This window comes from Salvelinus fontinalis, chromosome 2 (genome assembly GCF_029448725.1).
Source record: "Salvelinus fontinalis isolate EN_2023a chromosome 2, ASM2944872v1, whole genome shotgun sequence".
Lineage (NCBI taxonomy): Eukaryota > Metazoa > Chordata > Actinopteri > Salmoniformes > Salmonidae > Salvelinus > Salvelinus fontinalis.
In genome coordinates this window covers 97,684,797-97,697,267 of record NC_074666.1, presented here as the reverse complement: position 1 = coordinate 97,697,267, position 12,471 = coordinate 97,684,797, and positions in this window count along the sequence as shown.

Below are 12,471 nucleotides of genomic sequence, written 5' to 3'. Positions count from 1 at the left end.
TCTCCCCCCAGGGATAGCAGTGCCTCTCTCCCCAGGGGTAGCAGCTCCTCTCTCCCCATGGGTAGCAGCTCCTCTCTCCCCAGGGATAGCAGCTTTTCTCTCCCCAGGGGTAGCAGCTCGTCTCTCCCCAGGGGTAGCAGCTCCTCTCTCTCCCCAGGGGTAGCAGCTCCTCTCTCCCCAGGGGTAGCAGCTCCTCTCTCCCCAGGGGTAGCAGCTCCTCTCTCTCCCCAGGGGTAGCATCTCCTCTCTCACCCCAGGGGTTGCAGTTCCTCTCTCCCCAGGGGTAGCATCTCCTCTCTCTCCCCAGGGGTAGCATCTCCTCTCTCACCAGGGGTAGCAGCTCCTCTCTCCCCAGGGGTAGCAGCTCCTCTCTCATCAGGGGTAGCAGCTCCTCTCTCACCCAAGGGGTAGCAGCTCCTCTCTCCCCAGGGGTAGCAACTCCTCTCTCCCCAGGGGTAGCAACTCCTCTCTCTCCAGGGGTAGCAGCTCCTCTCTCACCCCAGGGGTAGCAATTCCTCTCTCCCCAGGGGTAGCAACTCCTCTCTCCCCAGGGGTAGCAGCTCCTCTCTCTCCAGGGGTAGCAGCTCCTCTCTCACCCCAGGGGTAGCAGCTCCTCTCTCACCCCAGGGGTAGCAGCTCCTCTCTCTCCCCAGGGGTAGCAGCTCCTCTCTCTCCCCAGGGGTAGCACCTCCTCTCTCTCCCAGGGGTAGCAGCTCCTCTCTCTCCCCAGGGGTAGCAGCTCCTCTCTCCCCAGGGGTAGCAGCTCCTCTCTCTCCCAGGGGTAGCAGCTCCTCTCTCCCCAGGGGTAGCATCTCCTCTCTCTCCCCAGGGGTAGCATCTCCTCTCTCACCAGGGGTAGCAGCTCCTCTCTCCCCAGGGGTAGCAGCTCCTCTCTCTCCCAGGGGTAGCAGCTCCTCTCTCTCCCCATGGGTAGCAGCTCCTCTCTCCCCAGGGGTAGCAGCTCCTCTCTCACCCCAGGGGTAGCAACTCCTCTCTCCCCAGGGGGTAGCAACTCCTCTCTCCCCAGGGGTAGCAACTCCTCTCTCCCCAGGGGTAGCAGCTCCTCTCTCCCCAGGGGGTAGCAACTCCTCTCTCCCCAGGGGTTGCAGTTCTTATCTCCCCAGGGGTTGCAGTTCCTATCTCCCCAGGGGTAACAGCTCTCCCCAGGGGTAACAGCTCTCCCCAGGGGTAACAGCTCCTCTCTCCCCAGGGGTAACAGCTCCTCTCTCCCCAGGGGTAGCAGCTCCTCTCTCTCCCCAGGGGTAACAGCTCCTCTCTCCCCAGGGGTAGCAGCTCCTCTCTCCCCTAGGATTTGAAGACATTGGTGGCTTAGCCCATAGCCAGTAGGGGGGTCCACTCCACAACTTCAAACATACTCTGACCTGTCCAATGAACCACACTGATTAATAAAGTATCCTAACCCTAACCACTCTCACACATACACACACGCACGCACGCACACACGCACGCACGCACGCACACACACACACACACACACACACACATACACACACACACACATACACACACACAAAGTGCAATAATTTGAGTCCAGCAGCTTTAAATGATGCAGTCTACTGTGTGCTCTCGCCTCATCTGTCCTCTGCCTCTCTCCATCACTTTCTCTGTATCATCTGTTGCTGTCTCTGTGTCTTGTCTGGTGTCTCTCTCCATCATGTCCTATTCTTCTGTTGCTGTCTCTGTGTCTTGTCTGGTGTCTCTCTCCATCATTTCCTATTCTTCTGTTGCTGTCTCTGTGTCTTTTCTGGTGTCTCTCTCCATCATTTCCTATTATTCTGTTGCTGTCTCTGTGTCTTGTCTGGTGTCTCTCTCCATCATATCATATTCTTCTGTTGTTGTCTCTGTGTCTTGTCTGGTGTCTCTCTAAATCATATCCTATTCTTCTGTTGCTGTCTCTGTGTCTTGTCTGGTGTCTCTCTAAATCATATCATATTCTTCTGTTGCTGTCTCTGTGTCTTGTCTGGTGTCTCTCTAAATCATATCATATTCTTCTGTTACTGTCTCTGTGTCTTGTCTGGTGTCTCTCCATCACAGGAAAAATTGGTGAGGGTTAGCCCTACTACAATACAACATTCACAACATGAAAACACAACTACATAACACCATTAAATACAGTTGAGGGTAACTACAATACAACATTCACAACATGACAACACAACTACATAACACCATTAAATACAGTTGGTTACTACAATACAACATTCACAACATGACAACACAACTATATAACACCATTAAATACAGTTGAGGTCTACTACAATACAACATTCACAACATGACAACACAACTACATAACACCATTAAATACAGTTGAGGGTTACTACAATACAACATTCACAACATGACAACACAACTACATAACACCATTAAATACAGTTGAGGGTTACTACAATACAACATTCACAACATGACAACACAACTACATAACACCATTAAATACAGTTGAGGTCTACTACAATACAACATTCACAACATGACAACACAACTACATAACACCATTAAATACAGTTGAGGGTTACTACAATACAACATTCACAACATGACAACACAACTACATAACACCATTAAATACAGTTGGTTACTACAATACAACATTCACAACATGACAACACAACTACATCACACCATTAAATACAGTTGAGGATTACTACAAAACAACATTCACAACATGACAACACAACTACATAACACCATTAAATACAGTTGAGGGTTACTACAGTACAACATTCACAACATGACAACACAACTATATAACACCATTAAATACAGTTGGTTACTACAATACAACATTCACAACATGACAACACAACTACATAACACCATTAAATACAGTTGGTTACTACAATACAACATTCACAACATGACAACACAACTACATAACACCATTAAATACAGTTGAGGCCTACTACAATACAACATTCACAACATAACAACACAACTACATAACACCATTAAATACAGTTGGTTACTACAAGACAACATGACAACACAACTACATAACACCATTAAATACAGTTGAGGGTTACTACAATACAACATTCACAACATGACAACACAACTACATAACACCATTAAATACAGTTGGTTACTACAATACCACATTCACAACATGACAACACAACTACATAACACCATTAAATACAGTTGGTTACTACAATACCACATTCACAACATGACAACACAACTACATAACACCATTAAATACAGTTGAGGGTTACTACAATACAACATTCACAACATGACAACACAACTACATAACACCATTAAATACAGTTGAGGGTTTCTACAATACAACATTCACAACATGACAACACAACTACATCACACCATTAAATACAGTTGAGGTCTACTACAATACAACATTCACAACATGACAACACAACTACATAACACCATTAAATACAGTTGGTTACTACAATACAACATGACAACACAACTACATAACACCATTAAATACAGTTGAGGGTTACTACAATACAACATTCACAACATGACAACACAACTACATAACACCATTAAATACAGTTGAGGGTTATTACAATACAACATTCACAACATGACAACACAACTACATAACACCATTAAATACAGTTGGTTACTACAATACAACATGACAACACAACTACATAACACCATTAAATACAGTTGGAATGTAGTTAGAATTCTCAAACTGTTTCCATCAAACAGAAAAACAACTGGATCAACACATTTAGATTTCTAGATGCTCTTTGCTGTTTCATCACCCAGACAGCTGGTTAAGGTCATACCAAGGCAGAGTGCAGTATCAGCATTTTATAGGTCATAGGTCAGATCAGTGGTCATAGTTGATATGCATGGACTAGAAAACAAACTGTGAAGCAAATTTGATCAGAATCCCTGTTTGTGTAGATGCTGTTTGTCTTTGTAGGACAGTAGTTCAGGAGGCTGTTTGTCTTTGTAGGACAGTAGTTCAGGTGGCTGTTTGTGTAGATGCTGTTTGTCTCTGTAGGACAGTAGTTCAGGTGGCTGTTTGTGTAGATGCTGTTTGTCTTTGTAGGACAGTAGTTCAGGTGGCTGTTTGTGTAGATGCTGTTTGTCTTGTAGGACAGTAGATCAGGTGACTGTTTGTCTTTGTAGGACAGTAGTTCAGGTGGCTGTTTGTCTTTGTAGGACAGTAGTTCAGGTGGCTGTTTGTCTTTGTAGGACAGTAATTCAGGTGGCTGTTTGTGTAGATGCTGGTTGTCTCTGTAGGACAGTAGTTCAGGTGGCTGTTTGTGTAGATGCTGTTTGTATTTGTAGGACAGTAGTTCAGGTGGCTGTTTGTGTAGATGCTGTTTGTCTTTGTAGGACAGTAGTTCAGGTGGCTGTTTGTGTAGATGCTGTTTGTCTCTGTAGGACAGTAGTTCAGGTGGCTGTTTGTGTAGATGCTGTTTGTCTTTGTAGGACAGTAGTTCAGGTGGCTCTTTGTCTTTGTAGGGCAGTAGTTCAGGTGGCTGTTTGTCTTTGTAGGACAGTAGTTCAGGTGGCTGTTTGTCTTTGTAGGACAGTAGTTCAGGTGACTGTTTGTGTAGATGCTGTTTGTCTTTGTAGGACAGTAGTTCAGGTGGCTGTTTGTTTCTGTAGGACAGTAGTTCAGGTGGCTGTTTGTGTAGATGCTGTTTGTCTTTGTAGGACAGTAGTTCAGGTGGCTGTTTGTTTCTGTAGGACAGTAGTTCAGGTGGCTGTTTGTGTAGATGCTGTTTGTCTTTGTATGACAGTAGTTCAGGTGGCTGTTTGTCTTTGTAGGACAGTAGTTCAGGTGGCTGTTTGTGTAGATGCTGTTTGTCTTTGTAGGACAGTAGTTCAGGTGGCTGTTTGTGTAGATGCTGTTTGTCTTTGTAGGGCAGTAGTTCAGGTGGCTGTTTGTCTTTGTAAGACAGTAGTTCAGGTGGCTGTTTGTGTAGATGCTGTTTGTCTTTGTAGGACAGTAGTTCAGGTGGCTGTTTGTGTAGATGCTGTTTGTCTTTGTAGGACAGTAGTTCAGGTGACTGTTTGTGTAGATGCTGTTTGTCTTTGTAGGACAGTAGTTCAGGTGACTGTTTGTGTAGGTGCTGTTTGTCTTTGTAGGACAGTAGTTCAGGTGGCTGTTTGTCTTTGTAGGACAGTAGTTCAGGTGACTGTTTGTGTAGATGCTGTTTGTCTTGTAGGACAGTAGGTCAGGTGCATGTTTGTCTTTGTAGGACAGTAGTTCAGGTGGCTGTTTGTCTTTGTAGGACAGTAGTTCAGGTGGCTGTTTGTGTAGATGCTCTTTGTCTTTGTAGGACAGTAGTTCAGGTGGCTGTTTGTGTAGATGCTGTTTGTCTTTGTAGGACAGTAGTTCAGGTGGCTGTTTGTCTTTGTAGGACAGTAGTTCAGGTGGCTGTTTGTGTAGATGCTGTTTGTCTTTGTAGGACAGTAGTTCAGATGGCTGTTTGTGTAGATGTTGTTTGTCTTTGTAGGACAGTAGTTCAGGTGGCTGTTTGTCTTTGTAGGACAGTAGTTCAGGTGGCTGTTTGTGTAGATGCTGTTTGTCTTTGTAGGACAGTAGGTCAGGTGTCTGTTTGTGTAGATGCTGTTTGTCTTTGTAGGACAGTAGTTCAGGTGGCTGTTTGTCTCTGTAGGACAGTAGTTCAGGTGACTGTTTGTGTAGATGCTGTTTGTCTTTGTAGGACAGTAGTTCGGGTGGCTGTTTGTGTAGATGCTGTTTGTCTTTGTAGGACAGTAGTTCAGGTGGCTGTTTGTCTTTGTAGGGCAGTAGTTCAGGTGGCTGTTTGTGTAGATGCTGTTTGTCTTTGTAGGACAGTAGTTCAGGTGGCTGTTTGTATTTGTAGGACAGTAGTTCAGGTGGCTGTTTGTGTAGATGCTGTTTGTCTTTGTAGGACAGTAGTTCGGGTGGCTGTTTGTGTAGATGCTGTTTGTCTTTGTAGGACAGTAGTTCGGGTGGCTGTTTGTGTAGATGCTGTTTGTCTTTGTAGGACAGTAGTTCAGGTGGCTGTTTGTCTTTGTAGGGCAGTAGTTCAGGTGGCTGTTTGTGTAGATGCTGTTTGTCTTTGTAGGACAGTAGTTCAGGTGGCTGTTTGTCTTTGTAGGACAGTAGTTCAGGTGGCTGTTTGTGTAGATGCTGTTTGTCTTTGTAGGACAGTAGTTCAGGTGGCTGTTTGTGTAGATGCTGTTTGTCTTTGTAGGACAGTAGTTCGGGTGGCTGTTTGTGTAGATGCTGTTTGTCTTTGTAGGACAGTAGTTCAGGTGGCTGTTTGTCTTTGTAGGACAGTAGTTCAGGTGACTGTTTGTGTAGATGCTGTTTGTCTTTGTAGGACAGTAGTTCAGGTGGCTGTTTGTCTTTGTAGGACAGTAGTTCAGGAGGCTGTTTGTCTTTGTAGGACAATAGTTCAGGTGACTGTTTGTGTAGATGCTGTTTGTCTCTGTAGGACAGTTGTTCAGGTGGCTGTTTGTGTAGATGCTGTTTGTCTTTGTAGGACAGTAGTTCAGGTGGCTGTTTGTGGAGATGCTGTTTGTCTTGTAGGACAGTAGTTCAGGTGGCTGTTTGTGTAGATGCTGTTTGTCTTTGTAGGACAGTAGTTCAGGTGGCTGTTTGTCTTTGTAGTACAGTAGATCAGGTGACTGTTTGTCTTTGTAGGACAGTAGTTCAGGTGTCTGTTTGTCTTTGTAGGACAGTAGTTCAGGTGGCTGTTTGTGTAGATGCTGTTTGTCTTTGTAGGACAGTAGTTCAGGTGGCTGTTTGTCTTTGTAGGACAGTAGTTCAGGTGGCTGTTTGTCTTTGTAGGACAGTAGTTCAGGTGGCTGTTTGTGTAGATGCTGTTTGTCTTTGTAGGGCAGTAGTTCAGGTGGCTGTTTGTGTAGATGCTGTTTGTCTTTGTAGGACAGTAGTTCAGGTGGCTGTTTGTCTTTGTAGGACAGTAGTTCAGGTGTACTTAGTCTGCCTCCTGTCTCTCCTATCGTCTTGGTTACACCTTCCTGAAAACAATGACTCCATACTTTGCTGAAACCTGTTCTGCCAGATCATGTCCTTAAAGACTAGAATGTTCCAATGTGGTTACCCAAAGAGATGACAAGATAGTTCACACATGCATCTTTCAGGGTAACTGTCAAACAGATATGTCAAATTTCTGGTTCGTCCATAACTTGTTTCCTGCTGGTAGCAGGCCGTGTTTACAGGAATCCTTTTCTCTAACTAGAAGTCATGTGATTTCATGAGAATATGTTTCTGCAGTGAGAGTGTAATGCATGTCAAGGTGTCCTTGGATGAAGGTCAACTAGATTTATAACCAGCATTGTTAAATGAACTGTTGTAATAAATAAAATCTATGCTGTAATTTTCTTTATGTTGGTTAGCTTTTAAAATGTTTGATTGTCACAGACATCAGATTGGTTCATTACAGTCATAGTAGTATGATAGGTGCAGTGTAATGTGTTGTTTTACAGGGTCAGTCATAGTAGTATGATAGGTGTTGTTTTACAGGGTCAGCCATAGTAGTATGATAGATGTTGTTTTACAGGGTCAGTCATAGTAGTATGATAGGTGCAGTGAAATGTGTTGTTTTACAGGGTTAGTCATAGTAGTATGATAGGTGTTGTTTTACAGGGTCAGTCATAGTAGTATGATAGGTGTTGTTTTACAGGGTCAGCCATAGTAGTATGATAGGTGTTGTTTTACAGGGTCAGTCATAGTAGTATGATAGGTGTTGTTTTACAGGGTCAGTCATAGTAGTATGATAGGTGTTGTTTTACAGGGTCAGTAATAGTAGTATGATAGGTGTTGTTTTACAGGGTCAGTCATAGTAGTATGATAGGTGTTGTTTTACAGGGTCAGCCATAGTAGTATGATAGGTGTTGTTTTACAGGGTCAGTCACAGTAGTATGATAGGTGTTGTTTTACAGGGTCAGTCATAGTAGTATGATAGGTGTTGTTTTACAGGGTCAGCCATAGTAGTATGATAGGTGTTGTTTTACAGGGTCAGTCATAGTAGTAGGATAGGTGCAGTGTAATGTGTTTTTTTACAGGGTCAGTCATAGTAGTATGATAGGTGTTGTTTTACAGGGTCAGTCATAGTAGTATGATAGGTGTTGTTTTACAGGGTCAGTCATAGTAGTATGATAGGTGTTGTTTTACAGGGTCAGTCATAGTAGTATGATAGGTGTTGTTTTACAGGGTCAGTCATAGTAGTATGAAAGGTGTTGTTTTACAGGGTCAGACATAGTAATATGATAGGTGTTGTTTTACAGGGTCAGTCATAGTAGTATGATAGGTGTTGTTTTACAGGGTCAGACGTAGTAGTATGATAGGTGTTGTTTTACAGGGTCAGTCATAGTAGTATGATAGGTGTTGTTTTACAGGGTCAGTCATAGTAGTATGATAGGTGCAGTGTAATGTGTTTTTTTACAGGGTCAGCCATAGTAGTATGATAGGTGTTGTTTTACAGAGTCAGTCATAGTAGTATGATAGGTGTTGTTTTACAGGGTCAGTCATAGTAGTATGATAGGTGTTGTTTTACAGGGTCAGCCATAGTAGTATGATAGGTGTTGTTTTACAGGGTCAGTCATAGTAGTATGATAGGTGTTGTTTTACAGGGTCAGTCATAGTAGTATGATAGGTGTTGTTTTACAGGGTCAGTCACAGTAGTATGATAGGTGTTGTTTTACAGGGTCAGTCATAGTAGTATGATAGGTGCAGTGTAATGTGTTTTTTTACAGGGTCAGCCATAGTAGTATGATAGGTGTTGTTTTACAGAGTCAGTCATAGTAGTATGATAGGTGTTGTTTTACAGGGTCAGTCATAGTAGTATGATAGGTGTTGTTTTACAGGGTCAGCCATAGTAGTATGATAGGTGTTGTTTTACAGGGTCAGTCATAGTAGTATGATAGGTGTTGTTTTACAGAGTCAGCCATAGTAGCACGATAGGTGTTGTTTTACAGGGTCAGTCATAGTAGTATGATAGGTGTTGTTTGACAGGGTCAGTCATAGCAGTATGATAGGTGTTGTTTTACAGGGTCAGCCATAGTAGTATGATAGGTGTTGTTTTACAGGGTCAGTCATAGTAGTATGATAGGTGTTGTTTTACAGGGTCAGTCATAGTAGTATGATAGGTGTTGTTTTACAGGGTCAGTCATAGTAGTATGATAGGTGTTGTTTTACAGGGTCATAGTAGTATGATAGGTGTTGTTTTACAGGGTCAGTCATAGTAGTATGATAGGTGTTGTTTTACAGGGTCATAGTAGTATGATAGGTGTTGTTTTACAGGGTCAGTCATAGTAGTATGATAGGTGTTGTTTTACAGGGTCAGTCATTGTAGTATGATAGGTGTTGTTTTACAGGGTCAGTCATAGTAGTATGATAGGTGTTGTTTTACAGGGTCAGTCATAGTAGTATGATAGGTGTTGTTTTACAGGGTCAGTCATAGTAGTATGATAGGTGTTGTTTTACAGGGTCAGTCATAGTAGTATGATAGGTGTTGTTTTACAGGGTCAGTCATAGTAGTATGATAGGTGTTGTTTTACAGGGTCAGTCATAGTAGTATGATAGGTGTTGTTTTACAGGGTCAGTCATAGTAGTATGATAGGTGTTGTTTTACAGGGTCAGTCATAGTAGTATGATAGGTGTTGTTTTACAGGGTCAGTCATAGTAGTATGATAGGTGTTGTTTTACAGGGTCAGTCATAGTAGTATGATAGGTGTTGTTTTACAGGGTCAGTCATAGTAGTATGATAGGTGTTGTTTTACAGGGTCAGTCATAGTAGTATGATAGGTGTTGTTTTACAGGGTCAGTCATAGTAGTATTATAGGTGTTGTTTTACAGGGTCAGCCATAGTAGTATGATAGGTGTTGTTTTACAGGGTCAGTCATAGTAATATGATAGGTGTTGTTTTACAGGGTCAGCCATAGTAGTATGATAGGGGTTGTTTTACAGGGTCAGTCATAGTAGTATGAAAGGTGTTGTTTTACAGGGTCAGTCATAGTAGTATGATAGGTGTTGTTTTACAGGGTCAGTCATAGTAGTATGATAGGTGTTGTTTTACAGGGTCAGCCATAGTAGTATGATAGGTGTTGTTTTACAGGGTCAGTCATAGTAGTATGATAGGTGTTGTTTTACAGGGTCAGTCATAGTAGTATGATAGGTGTTGTTTTACAGGGTCAGTCATAGTAGTATGATAGGTGTTGTTTTACAGGGTCAGTCATAGTAGTATGATAGGTGTTGTTTTACAGGGTCAGTCATAGTAGTATGATAGGTGTTGTTTTACAGGGTCAGTCACAGTAGTATGATAGGTGTTGTTTTACAGGGTCAGTCAAATGTAGTATGATAGGTGTTGTTTTACAGGGTCAGTCACAGTAGTATGATAGGTGTTGTTTTACAGGGTCAGTCATAGTAGTATGATAGGTGTTGTTTTACAGGGTCAGTCATAGTAGTATGATAGGTGTTGTTTTACAGGGTCAGTCATAGTAGTATGATATGTGTTGTTTTACAGGGTCAGCCATAGTAGTATGATAGGTGTTGTTTTTCAGGGTCAGTCATAGTAGTATGATAGGTGTTGTTTTACAGGGTCAGTCACAGTAGTATGATAGGTGTTGTTTTACAGGGTCAGTCATAGTAGTATGATAGGTGTTGTTTTACAGGGTCAGTCATAGTAGTATGATAGGTGTTATTGTACAGGGTCAGTCATAGTAGTATGAAAGGTGTTGTTTTACAGGGTCAGTCATAGTAGTATGATAGGTGTTGTTTTACAGGGTCAGTCATAGTAGTATGATAGGTGTTGTTTTACAGGGTCAGTCATAGTAGTATGACAGGTGTTGTTTTACAGGGTCAGTCATAGTAGTATGACAGGTGTTGTTTTACAGGGTCAGTCATAGTAGTATGATAGGTGTTGTTTTACAGGGTCAGTCATAGTAGTATGATAGGTGCAGTGTAACGTGTTGGACCAGATTCTCCCTGTAAAGTGGGACTAGAGGAAGAGAAGAAACACCCTGGACACCGTCAGGAGAGGTTTCAGAATAATAACTACTGAAATGGAGACAGACGGACCAGATTCTCCCTGTAAAGTGGGACTAGAGGAAGAGAAGAAACACCCTGGACACCGTCAGGAGAGGTTTCAGAATAATAACTCCTGAAATGGAGACAGACGGACCAGATTCTCCCTGTAAAGTGGGACTAGAGGAAGAGAAGAAACATCCATTAACCCTCACTTCTGTAGTCCTGTAATGTGTCTGTAAGGGCACCTACTAGATCCACAGCCCTTGCTGGGTAAAGAGAGTTTGATTGGAGCATGTCAGAAAGACAATTGGCATCACCAAGCATTTTACAAAAGACAACCAAAAGCACTATTAAATGTACATCTATCTGAGAAAGAAGGCCCCTTGCCTACACTGATCTATCACCATTATTTTCAAGTGTGATATCCTGTAGCGCTCTCAGAACTGCTGGAAGGCTGTCCCTCAAATTACAGCATGCCATGTATCTGCATGCCCACCTTACATCCGTAAGTCTCTGTAGTTCCCTGGGCTGCTGCTGTGGATACAGCTCTTTCTGAGCTGCAAGCCACTTCAGATGAACGTAAGAGCCAGATACAAAGTTTTAAAGCTTCAGCAGGAGAGCAAAACAGTGAACGGCCTCATGCACTGATTTTACAGCATCGACAAGAACCACATTCAAACAATGTGCATTACAGTGCACATAAAATGCTAATCGTTCACTGTTTTTAATCCGTGCAGACACACCAGAATGTTTTACGCTGTTGATGGATGCACCGTCATATCCTTGCCCCACAAGATTATTCCTGTAGTCCAGACCGTGTTTTTCAAGGGAATCAATGACCATGTTTGTGAGCCCTGTTGCATCTAAGCTTTCAGCTGACTGGAAGTGTAAAAGGTTTAGTGGATGTAATGGCTCCGTTGTCATAGTACCTCACAACTAAAGACATTAGTTATTCTTTCTTTAAATCTTTGGTTTCATCTGAAATGACACTAAAAACTTCAATTTCTTTTACTTCTCTTATTAGTTCAAGTTGCACCGTTCTCATTTCAGCCCTCAACAACTTCCTTCTAGATTTGGTGGCTTGTGTACTTGGCATTGCCACATGCATTCATCCTTTTCTCTATGAGAGGGTCATGCTTTGCTATTTCTTCTAAGATTGTCAAACCATTACCCTTGTTGTGAGAGTCATTAGACTCTCTGCTCATCAGACTCTCATGACCTCTCTGCTCATCAGACTCTCTGCTCATCAGACTCTCATGACCTCTCTGCTCATCAGACTCTCATGACCTCTCTGCTCATCAGACTCTCATGACCTCTCTGCTCATCAGACTCTCTGCTCATCAGACTCTCATGATCTCTCTGCTCATCAGACTCTCATGACCTCTCTGCTCATCAGACTCTCATGACTTCTCTGCTCATCAGACTCTCTGCTCATCAGACTCTCATGACCTCTCTGCTCATCAGACTCT